This window comes from Zosterops lateralis (genome assembly GCF_965231275.1).
Source record: "Zosterops lateralis genome assembly, chromosome: 1".
NCBI classification, from domain to species: Eukaryota; Metazoa; Chordata; class Aves; order Passeriformes; family Zosteropidae; genus Zosterops; species Zosterops lateralis.
In genome coordinates, this window is record NC_139762.1 from 65,195,715 (window position 1) to 65,208,497 (window position 12,783).

Here is a 12,783-nt window from a genome sequence, read left to right on the forward strand (position 1 = left end):
ATTCTGTGTCCTTTAGGGATGCTTAGAGCAGAGCTGGTCTAAGTTCTGTGATATTTTTTCTCTAAGGTAGCTTGTCAATCTGTTGGCTTCCCTCCCACCAGCTGTCTGATCCTGGAGAGGGCCCAAAAGGCTCTGCTAGAGAAATATCGGGGACTGAAACACCTGAGAAGAGGTTATTTGTTTGTGTATTCATGGAAAGAATTAAAGAAAGGAAAATGAATCACATTTACACATCATCTGAAGTGCAAGAAATGACCTCTTGTCACCAATGTTCAAAGGTTGAGGGATGCTGCCTTGGCTCGCTGGGCAGCACGGTGTCCTTTCTTCTCAAGCTTCACATGATGTGCTGGGACATGCAATCCTGTCATGTCCTGCTGCAGGGACTTGGTTAGAGGGGGTAGACAACTCTGAATCCCCCACATCCCTACCACCCTCTTTGCCTCAGGCCACAAAGAAACAAATCTGCTTTGACTAAACTTCACCTCCCTGCAAATAACAGCTTATTTCTCTCTGAATGGAAGAACTCCTGCCTGCCAATCCAGCATCTCTAAATGTCTCAGGCAGGACACCTCAGCAGGACTTTATTTTACTTGCATTACCCTTGTATGGCTTTCTAAAAATAAGACACCCTTGTGTGACAATAGCACTGATTGTTTCTACTCCACTTCCTGATTCAAAGTAGTATAAAAATGCTCTAAGAGGTAACCAAAGAGCTTCAGAAATTTTGATTTTCAGAGGAGCTTTCTCCTTCCTCTAGAATTAACAGTTGAACACTGACAGACAAGAATAGCAAATTCTGCTGCTTCTGCACTAATTAAACAGCAAATTTAAGGTGGTACAGAGCTAGAATTCCTGTCATGCCCTGCCCAGGCCCCACAAAAAACCATCCCTCTTGATATAGAACGTCTTGATCTGAGGTGAGGGAAGAGAAGGAGGTTTTTACAATCATTTAAGCCCCCATGCAGGTACACAGCTCACTTTTCAGCCCAGATAGGGACATGGCCCACTTCAACAGAGATGAGAAAACAGCTCTTTTTTTTTGCCTTTCGTGAGACAGATATTCTTCAGTTTATTTTGTGGCTACAGATGACATAGCTGTCTAGAGGCACTCTGGTGAGGAGAAGCGAGGAGGAGAAGAGCCAATGTGGGGGTGGAGAGCTGCAGCTCTGCCCCTCCATTTGATGTGGTCTCTTTTAAAGGTCACCCACTGGGACCTGACATCAATCAAACTATTTTTGTAAAAATGAAGATTTATATAACACATTTGTGCTATAGCTCTTGGTTCTTTTTTCTTAAATTACTTAAAGCAATATAATAACTTTCACAGGCATATCATAGGAGACTGCCAACATTTCAAACATTTCCTTGATGTAGGATGATCACAATTGAAAGGAATGTGAATTCTATCCAGCCGTCGCTAAGGTTTTGTTTTCCTTAATCCCTGAGACTAAATCATTGGATAGTTTTCAGCCTCCAAACTAAATCTTAATTGAGACTAGCTGTCATTTAGGTAAGTGCATGACTCTTACAACAAAAGCACCAGGGTACATTTGCAGAAAGACTGGGACAGTCCCTGGGATGGGGGGACTCAGTACTTCTCATTAGTATGAGCTGGTTATGCAAGAGACCTCTCTAATACATAGGGAAAAAAATCAATCAAATTTTCTTGTCAGTAATAAAGTTCCTTCCTTTGAAGTCTTCTCTTCAAACCTGTGAGCAGTGCAAGGCAGCCAGAATTCCCACAGACTGGAAATAAAGATGGTGGTTGCCATTTTGCTTCATGCTACATACAGGAGTGATTTTTTTTCCTCCAATACAAGAATTCAGCTTATCTCTCAAACTTTACAAAGCCAACACCTACCATCCCCCAACAAAAGTCACTGGTGCTAGGGTTCTATCTAGGCCTCTTCAGAGGTGTTGAAGAAAACAAGTGGTTCAGCTGTGACACTGAAATTAGTAGACAAGATCCTCACACAGAGGGGAAAATTAGAGATATTTCTGTGCCATTTCTTAGTGCAATAACTTGGAATATCTCCAAGCACTCTGGCAGCCAAAAGGCAACATTTTTCCACAAAGTAAGTTAGGTCCCTTTTCATCAGGAGCAGAGGGAAGTTTCTGTCCCCTTTGCCAGGATCATCCACAGATGAAAGGAGATGGGAATGGAAACACAAAGTGCACCTCTCTGTTCACCTCCCCAGCAGCAACAAATCTACACCAACACCAGTGCAGGGAAAAAGTCCTGCCAAAGGTGGGAGAGAGGAGGAAGAGAATAGTGTATGTGCCATGTCCCAAAGTTTCCCCTCCCACCCTCCACCCCTCTGCCAATCTCCATGGCACCCCTCAGGCAACACAAGGATTGGTCTGGAAGCTTTGTTTAACTTGGAGGAAAACCTAGAAGTACTCTCAGTTCTCTGTGACTTGTCTGGGGAAGAACCATTTAAATTGTAATGCCAAGGCTTAGCTTTAACTAGGATTTTAGCCCCAAGCCTTACTTAAAGATTAATAATTTAGATGGGCTGCTCAAGTTGTGCCAGTGCCAGTGAAAACAGACAGGCTATTTCTCACCCTGAAAACAAGTAGGGAAGAGGTGAAATCCAGGAAACCCTAGAGGGACCCATTTCTCCCTTTCTAGAAGGACTGTGGATTCCTGGCCTGGGACTGCATATCTAACTTTCTGGCAATTAAAATTCGGTCAGAGGTGTCTGGGTTTCTGTACCATGGCTTCTCCCTTTTAAACAGAGAGTGAAACCCATTCCTGCTTCACAAGGGAGTCACAAGGGTGAATTCAATATTGTGCACACCAACATTGTGCTGAGCACCTCAGCACTTCATGGCTTTCACTCCAAAGAGCACCAGCACCTCCTAGAAACAAAATTAAATGTTCATTTTATGTGGGCTGTTGAAAGTTCACGCATCAGTTTCATACTTCTATTTCATGTCAGGATTCAGCTAAATAATGAATCCCAGTGAGCATTTTGCCTTAGAAAAGTACTCCAAATAAATACCAACAGACTCTTGATTTTTTTTTTAAGCTATACTGAATGCATAGCTTAATGATAATGAATGAGTGACTGCTTCTTCTTATCACAGCTCTCAGTCACAGAAAACCTTTGCCAAAATCCTACTAATTGAATAGTACAGATTGGGGAGCAACTGGCTGCTGGAAGGGATGTGGGAGTGCTGGCAGGGAATAAGTTACATGTGTGTTAGCAGCAGGGACAGCTGGCAGAGCCTTGGGCTACACTGGCAGGAGCACAGCCAGCAGATGTGCTGAAGTGGTTTTTCCCCTTTGCTCTGTGCTCACTGGAGCATATCTAGACATGGTGTCCAGTTTCACCCATCTCATCCCTTTGTGGAATACAGGAAAGGCTCCAATAGCCTTGGGTGTATTCAGTGTAGGCCCACAGCAATGGCCATGGCTGGAGCCCCCAGCCTTTGAACAATGAGGGACATTGAACAAGAGGCTGAGGGACCAGGAATCATCCTGCTGGAGAAGCAATGGCCTTGGGGGTGACCTATCAGTGGCCCTACAGAACCTACCAGAAGGTTACCATGAACCTCTTCAGAGGTGCATGGTGGGAGAATGAGAGACAAAAGCTGTACATCAAAAGAGGGGAATTTCTGACTTGATGTGAGAAAATTAATTTTCCCCAAGGACAGCCAAGGCATCAGCAGGCTGCCCAGAGACACCACAACATCTCCATCCTTGGAGATGTTCAAGATCATCTGGACAAAGCCCTGAGCTATCTGGGGCCTACTTTGAGCAGGAGTTTGGGCTAGATGAGCTCAAAAGGTCTTTTCCTACCTGAAATATTCTGACATTCTTGTATTGTAAACTGTTATTTGTCATGAAAGAAACAGCCTCAATCATCACTGAATATCTCTTGACACAGAGGGAAGCTAAGCTGCAGTGACCTGTGGGCCTTCTCTCCAAGTCCACTGTATCCACTTAGTTAAGGATCTTCTGAGGCAAGAATCCCAAAATGATTTTTATTATAACTACGTGAGCGGTCATGACTAAATGCTGATCTGCCAAGACCTGGTCTGGAGCCAGGTGAAGTAACTGGAAAGTCTGAGGGTACACATCAGCTGATGTAGATGTCCAAATTTGAACTCATTATTGGCAACTCAATTACGCTCCATGAAAAGACGTACTTGGGCAGAAAGCTAAAATAGGTCAGACTGATTCATGCCCAAACACATTTACTCTCCCCTGACTACAAAGGGAGTCTGACTACTCCAGCTACATCTATGTATAGTGCACACCTGTGCAGTTGGATCAGGTGGATCCTGCCCCTCTTGACTTCAGTAGGGGGGTAAGGTGATGGATTATGCTTGAACTCTATTGAGGTCAGCACAGTCAGACTCTGAAATAAAATGTAGAAAGTCCATGCTGAAATATATTTCTGGTGCATCTTCCAGTTTAGAGTTCTAGCCCCAGCACTTTATAACTGTAACAGTTTTTTATTGAGAATATATTTTCCTTCTTCACTGTCATGGTTGGTACAGTCTTGAGGATGATAACAAGAGACTGGCTGAAATTTTATAGCAGGAAACGTGATGAAAACTGAGGAGAAAAATACCTGACTAGTAGCATATCTTCCAATTTATGAATATGCAGTGGGATCTGATAACTTTTCCCTGAAGCATAGATGCACTGTGCCAAGCTTCCTCCCAAGTCCACAACAGAGGCAATATGAGCCTGTTCTCATAGCCCTGGCAGAGGAAAAGGCTGGTGCTACCTTCCATGTTATCAGGGGCAATGCTTCCAGCAGATGGAGTTGAGCTGCCCAGGCTGAGAAGGGCTTTGGGAAGCCTGAAAAAGCTCGGGTTAACTCAGTAGTTTCAGAGTCTGTTTCTGTTGGCAGAAGCAGGAGGCCACGGGGTGAAGCGAAGCAAGACTCCAGTCCGGGTTAAAAATAGCAGCGTGGGAGGAGAGGGCTGTTGAAGGGTGAGAAGGGCAGTGGGCAGCTCTGCTCCCAGACAGGCAAGTGCCCGGGAGATGGCACAGGATGAAGGGTGGGACTACTGCTCCTGGCAACCACCAGCTCATGATGGCTGGGATCTCCTCTAGTGGAAGCCCATCCAGCTGAGGAGCTGAGCCTGGGTGAGGGAAGGTGAAGAAGGGTCTGACTGCTGCTCCAAAACACTCCCAGTGGGGAAATAGAGCAGAAAAGAGTGAGTGACAACAGCTGAAAGACAGTGTCATTCCCACACACTGAAAATATGTTTATCCTGGTCAGTAATATGTTTAGGTTGGAAATTAGAATAAGGTCTCATTTCCTCTTCATTTCACTTATTTTCTTCAGTCTTCAGCATTTTTGCCTCCACAAATAAAACAATGTCCAAACCAGAATCCCTCTGGCACCCACCCCTCCATTAATAAATGCCTGCAAAATTACTTCTCTCTCTGCACCCTGATGATGGGCAGAACCCCAGTGCTACAAGGACATAAATGACAATCAGATCTCGGAGAAGCAATAGCTTGCATTAGGCAAAATGAAATTAAGAAAACAACAGAAAAGCTTCCAAGTACAAAGGTCTGAAAAAATGCCATGTGCCCAAACCTTATTTGTTTCCCCTTAGCAAATATGCCAGCCTACAAGAAGATGTGAACTTCCCCCATCAGCCTTCTCCACATTTTTCTGTGTGGGTTAGTTTTCAGCTCATGCTGTCCATGTTTCCACTTCATTTTATTTCCACTTTATTTTGCATTCTTCTTATGTTTACTAAGCCACCTCCAGGTACTCACCACCTGTGTATCTACACAGCAGAGCTCAGGACACAAAGTGCTACAACAGGACAGAAACGATCATGAGCCCCAAAGGTCTTCCAGGCAGCCAATACGCTTGTCTGTGTACTTTGGAAACCCTTTGGTACAGATCAGTCCCTGAGTGTTCAGGTCTCATCTCTAGCTTTCTCCCTGCATGTTTTACCCTTCTCCTCCTGCAGACCCCCTGACACTTGCCCTCTAAGTAGGTGGCATCAGGCGCACAAGAAACTGCAGCTTTTGCTGCATGAGCTACCACAGAAAAACCCACACTGAATAACTAGAAACAGCTCCCTCCCAAAGAAAAGTGCTACAATTACCATCAGTATCACAATTAACATCTCATCTCAACTCCCAAACACGTAACAGAAAATTCAGATCCATTTCAGACCCTCTCCTCCCACTTTTGGAAAATAGCTTTGCAATTCTTGTGTAATTACTCAGGAGAAAAAAAAAGCTAATTTTCTTGTCCTTGAGTCATGCCACTTGCAGGCTTAGCGCTGCAAGCTGAATTCCCCAGCCAACCTAAATGAGACAGACAGCTCTGTGGAAAGTTGACACAGTGTTTGGGAATGCCAAGCCAAGCAAGCAAGCAGTTTATCAAAACAGGCTTTTCTAAGTCTGTCCCATGAAGCTGAACAAGCACATGGGCAATGCCCTCTCTATGAAAAGTAGGACCCCAGTCCTTAAACCTACTCTATACATTGGCTCTAGTATAAATAAATATGTGTTAAAAATCACCCCATCTAAAACCTGGTTAAAGGGAAGGCCCCAGTATAGACACAATCATATTAATGTCACAAGTCCTTCTTCTGTTGGGAAATTAATCTGGGCTACAAATGGGTGTAAAGTCAAGGTTCACTCAGCCTTCCAAGAAGTCAAAGTACATTAAAAAAGTGAGATGTGTTACTCACTGCCTATGCAAAGAGCCTTGCTCTGCAGTGTTGGTAATGGAAGGAAGAGGAAGGCCTTACAGACAGAATCAAGAGGCTTTTTCAGTGTATTTGTTCAGGCACTTATTCCTAGCCCACAGCATGTAAAGCAGGATTGTTCAGGTATCAAACACTCACACAGAGGATGGATATGCATACATACACATTTTACCTCATCATTGCAGCTCACACATGTCAGATAAGCATCATAAATTGCCCATGCTGACCTCTGAGATGGTGGAGGCAGACAGTTCAAGAGTGAGACTGTTATTCCTACACTGAGTAATGACTCCCTGTGCCTCTCTTTCAATCCTGTCTCCCTCTCAGAGAGGTTAGTGAACCCCTGCCTCTCACTCCTACTTAACACCCACCACACCTCACACTCTCCTGAGCGCAGTCACTTTATATAAACCATAGGTGTGCCTGCTGTCTTACTCCTTTCAGTCTCTTAAGTTAGCAGGGGATGGTTTTGCAGTGTGCCTGCTACCTAACATAAAATGCCTCCTCTTACATCTGAGTACAGCCAAATGTCTGACATTTCCATCCCTGTTGCCCCTCTGGAGGAAAGCTGGCAATGGTCAACCTTAATTCACATGTGTACAAGCCAGGACTTTCAGTCACTGACAGGTTCCTGCCATCCCAAAACTAGGATTCAGATCCTGCAGTTGATCGAGAAACTCATCCTGATATAGATTTTCCTACTTATAATTGTGGAGTACATTTGTTACTGCTCAGCTATTAATGTGTTTATGTACAGTTTGTCTAATACTCTGATCTACATTATTTATATATTGATGATATAACAAATTTGAAAAACAGTTGTGACACAAAAATTCAGTGCCTCATGGGCCCACAAAAAAGCCATCCTTTATATTAAGTCCTTTCACATTCTTCTTGAAAGGCTGCTCACAGATCAAAAACTACTGTGAAAACCTTTACCTTTGCTCAGTACTTGCAGTATTCAGAAGTGAAAATACCCAATAGTAACATCCTGGTTGCAGAACCAAATAACTGGTAGCCATGAAGTGAAAATTATTATTAGATCCATATTTCATCCTTGTTTTCGTTTTGAACAGGCTTGTGGTACTGAGCCAAAGTCTGGCTTTCCTCTCCAGAGAATTTAATCACTAGAATAGTTTAAAGCATCTAGAGGGCCAGACCTTCCTCCTTTAAGGTCCCCACACTGCTACCACAGAACCACCCCAGTGACCCTTTGCTGTGTCTTCTCACACGCTACAGCTCCCGAGCACAAGACACCCTTCCCCAAGGGAAAGCCCTAAGCTATGAAGACAGTTGGGAATCCTGCCTGCTTTACCACACATCAGGAATGGCAAACCAATCTAAACACAAAGTACTGGATATGAGAGAAATCTGTCCTGTCTAGAGCCTCAGAAACTCATGAATTCACTTAGCCTGGCCTGCTTGAACTATAATGCCCACTGCATTTTTACCTCTGCCTTTACCACAAGCTCTTGTTTACCAGAATTGCATTTTTTGGAAAAGCATTCAGTGCTTATTTCATGTAACAGGCAAACCCTGTATCCTGAGTTAAGTGGTCAGTTGCTGACACTGAAAGCAAAAGGCATTTTTAGTTGCCCATTTTCTAACCCTTATTTGTCCACCTCCAGCACCTAACCACCTTGTTATGTCTAGAGATAATCTGCCATTATTAGTTCTCTCCCTGTTTTCAGTTGTTAGTGGATGAATATAAAATATCATCTTTGATAAAACAAATTGATTTAGATTCTCTTGCCTCTCTTTAGACAGCACAGTTCAGCCTATGCAACTATGCTGCACAGTTCATGCAGCTCAGACAGCCTCTGTTCCCTGCCCATCTGTCAAAATCCTTTTAAAACTGTAAACATTTCAGAAATGGTCTCATTAATGCTGTACACATGGAAATATCACCTCCTTGACCTTTACTCAGCAATCTGCCCTGATCAGAGACAGTAACATTTGCTTTGGGGTACACCGTATCACACAGGGAGTGCGTGTTTAGCTGACTATCCATTATAAACAAGTATGAGTCACTGGTTTCCAAAACACAGTCTCCCAAACAGCACAGCCATAAAAGCACATCTTTGGTCTGTTAGCACCTTGAATTTGGCTGAGGATTCAAATACACATTTCTGGGGATGAGATCAGTTTACCAGACAACACAGAAGATGCTAAAGAATAGGCCTGTCCTTGACGTTGTAATTTATTACTTTATCACTGGTTACATCATTGTCACTGCCTTTGTCTAACAAAATGAGTCATGTGTTCCTAGGTAAAAACCCAAGCAATTGAGCACTCTGAGCCTCAAAGAATGAGCCCTTTGGTATAATCCTCAGGAACCTCAATTCTGAATGCCTCCTCATTTACAATTGCTTTAGAAAGTATGACTATTAGCTAGATTGCTATTAATTTGATGCCTTTATTTATTGTTATTGTCTTATATTGTTAGACTGTGGGTGTTTGGTTTTTTTTACTCAGAGCATCATGTGGAACAAAATCACGTCTTACAGAAATTTCAATAGGTGTACGTTTAAGTTGGTATCAAAAACTTTACCAATCAAACAGACACCATCTTATCAAAATTACATTGCAATTAGTTCATGAGACAGTTTTACCTTGATCAACATGAGTTTTATCACGTTTTCCTAATCCTTTCCTAACTTCAGTTCTGTATTGGCTTTCCTGTGATTTGCCCCAGAATTTATCAGATTGCCACCCAGTTTTCCACTATTTGAGTTGAAACTTCCATTTTCCCCTTATTTTTGGCTTCAATGTCCTGATAACTGACTTTATTCTTTTCCAGTTCTGGTGCTGAAATATGATGGAGGTACATATGAGTGCAGTAAATGGGAACATATTCTTTTCTCAAGCTGCAACAGAGAAAATTGTGATTTTTCTTGGTCATTCTGACTTCCTCTGCATCGTGTGTCCTCTTCTGGATTAGAAAGAAAATTTCTGCATATAAGTACAAACATGATTACTTAAGGGGAAAAAAAAGTAGAAAACCTTGTTAAAACTCTCAAAACTTTCACCTTTGCTCTTCTTTTGGTCAGGAGAAGAAACCTGTTGGAAGAGTTACAGGTGGAATCTATCCCTTTGCACACCAACCTCTTTCTGAAGTGATGCAACTCCATCACTTCAAGCCACATCACTTGCTAAGCTTTGTGCAGCATTTAAGTCAAACATGGCCAAATGTGACAGGCCCCTTCACCAGCACTGCAGTGCACGTGACCAGTAATGAGGGGAGAACCCTCTTGCCTTCCTTCAGCACCTACTTTCCCTTGAAAGGAGTAACAGGTTTAACTCAGGGCAAGGAAACAGAGCAGATGCAATATGGAAAGAAAAAGATCCCCTCTCTAAGCATATTAGCTCTTGATTCCTCTGTTTCACTTAGGATACACCACTCTCCATTGCACACACAAAAGGAAAAGGCAGAAGCCAGAGGAGGAAGGAAGGAAGGGAGAACTGACCTTCAGGAGATGACCATTTCTGCTTGGTGCATCTCTGTGTGTTGTCATTGCCATAGGTCTGCACAACTTGTGCTATTTAAGGAAGGGATAAAGCTGTGACAATCTGAGATTAGCTGTCTGTGTAAAATGATAGTGAGAAACAGAACAGAAACATCCCAGCCTGGACCTGGTAAAATGGATTAGTAAAGACCAGTATCTCAAATTTCAGGCTGGAGTCTACTGCTGTTTCTAGTTACATAAATGGAAACACAGGGCAATCTATCAATTCACTACTACCTCACACTCTAACTTGCTACTAAATGCCTGCAACAGGAGCTCAGGTGACCTTCCAAATCCAGGTGGAAGGTTTTAAGAACTGAATTATTACTTACATACGACAGCAAAGTAACTGATACTCTGAAGTGTCTTTGACTAATGTATTTTGTTTAACATTTCATGTGCTCCAAAATTGAGTCCTATTTATCACTTTTGGCAAGAAACAGGATCATTTGCGTGGCAAGCTTTACTGATTAAGGTGGAAAACAATTTGTCCAATATTATTGCCACCTCTGTTGAAGAAGGAACAGCTGCTACCCCTCACACCAACTTTAAAGGGCAAAGATGGATGGCTAGAATCTGCACAGGCATTCATGTGGGAAGCAGGAGGAAAGGAAAACACTGGCAAGACTCATGTTATAAGCACATCTGGGTTTAGAGAACAGGCATCCACTATTTCAGGAATGATGCTCAGCTTTGAAAGTGGAACAAACATTTAGTGCTGGCTCTGAATTTTCCAGATTTCGCGTTCAGACCAACATGAAGCTGCCTTTGCAGCATGGAGTCATTCCACACTGATTTGTTCATTGGGTTTGGCTTGCAGGGCTACTCTGGGGATGGCCAGCCTTGAAGGGGTGATCCACTGTGACTTGGCTGGATCCGGAGTCAAGCCACCAAAGATCATTTCAGGTTCCCAGAGGCCTCATCAGCACTTCATTTAAGCACCATTTTCTTGCGGATGCCAATACTTGGAAAACTAGGTAAGAGTTAAGGACTTCCTGGAATTAAACAGGGGTGTGACACAAGATGATTAAGAGGATTTTGGGAGGGGGCCTTGCACAAAATCTTGGACTCCACCTTTCTCTCCCTTTTTGTCAGCAATATGCTTCCTTCCTCTCCCACAACCTGCCACAGTGTTCTCCCTTTGCCAAGCACAGGCTCCCAGCAGGAAGGGCAGCAACAGCTATCACAACAGCAGAGTGGCTCAAGGGCAGAGAAAGCTTGCACTGATCTAAGTGGTTTGACATAAAGCGTGTTTATCAAGAAGCAGCAGGCAGCTGACCTGCTGCAAAGGACCTCTTTGGTCAGCCTTTTTTAATTCAGGAAAGGGTGAGGACCATTCATCTGAGGTGTCAGTGGAAGGTGGAGCAAGAATTATTACATAAAGCCTCTCTCAACCCAGCCCATACTGTTTTCTCAGGGCAAGTCCTCTAGGACTTCCCCAGCAGCTCTACTGCCGTGCTTGTGCCTTTGAGATAATTCTTTACAGTTTCAGATTGGTAATTTTAAAATTTCACAACAGAAAAAATGCCCTTGATGGCAGCAAATGGATGGATTTGCTCAGACTCCATTCATGGCAAGTCCTAGGCTGCGACTCTTCTCATTGGCTCTCAAAAGCATCAGAGAGCAGACGAGATAAAAAAGGTAAAAATAAAACTCTGAAGGAGAAAACCCAGTGGAATAAAGCACCAAAGCAAAGAGACAGAGAAGACAGTTCTCGAAATTAAGTCTTATAGGAGGTGGGAGAACAGAAGAGTAGGTCAACATCTAACAGTTCCTGCCCCATCAGCAAACAAATCATCGCTCCCAGGATCTTGTCCAGATTATTTACAAGCCCATTTACTGGCAGTGTCAGCAGCCCTACAGACCACACACCATTGCTAGGAGCTGTGGGACAAGCCATGGGTAAGGAGGGTGAAGAATTTCAGTCCTACTTGGTGACCCTGTGTTGTTGGAAAACCCTGTAGGCACTGCAGCCTTCTTGAAAAGCCTAATGCTCATCACAAGAGATGGCAAAGATGCTCCACCTTACCAATACACATTTTTAGTGGTCTGCAGGGGAAACATCTCCAGTTCCACAGCGTGGCAAAAGAGGGTCTGGGCACAGCTATGATGGCTGGGCCCCCACCCCCTCCACAGAGGTCTCTCGTCCCTTCCTGCAGGGTGAGGATGTCAGAAAAAGCTGGAGCCACTAGAGGAGAGCAGTGGAGGTAGGGTCAGGATGGAGCTGGACAAAACTCAGTTTCCCTGTTGTCCAGACTCTGGGTACATGCTCGCGCTTTCAATGGCAGTTCACTGCACAGCCCAAAACTCCCCACACCCCTCCCTTCAGAGACCAACCCTTTTACTTTACGAGTGCTGTCTGGAAAGAATCAGAGAGAAAGTAAGTACCCCCATAACATCATGTGGGAAAATCTTCTGGTTTGAGTAGTTCCACTAAGACAGACTGGGCCAGATTTCCTTCCCTTCTCAGACAGCATTTACAATACTGTGTGTCATGGAGGACGCTGCTTTACTACTGAATCCATAATAAACTGGACTAGAAATAAATCTCCTGTCTAAGAGAAAACATTTGAGG

At 43.6% G+C, this 12,783-nt stretch overlaps 1 protein-coding gene across 1 annotated transcript in view; it reads left to right on the forward strand.

The window, feature by feature from the left end:
* NEDD9 (neural precursor cell expressed, developmentally down-regulated 9) overlaps positions 1-12,783 on the forward strand; it is a 102,016-nt gene that overhangs the window by 3,799 nt on the left and 85,434 nt on the right. The window contains exon 2 of the mRNA XM_083878226.1: positions 11,029-11,185. The gene's annotated coding sequence lies outside the window, so the exon portion shown is untranslated. The remainder of the gene's footprint in view (positions 1-11,028; positions 11,186-12,783) is intronic.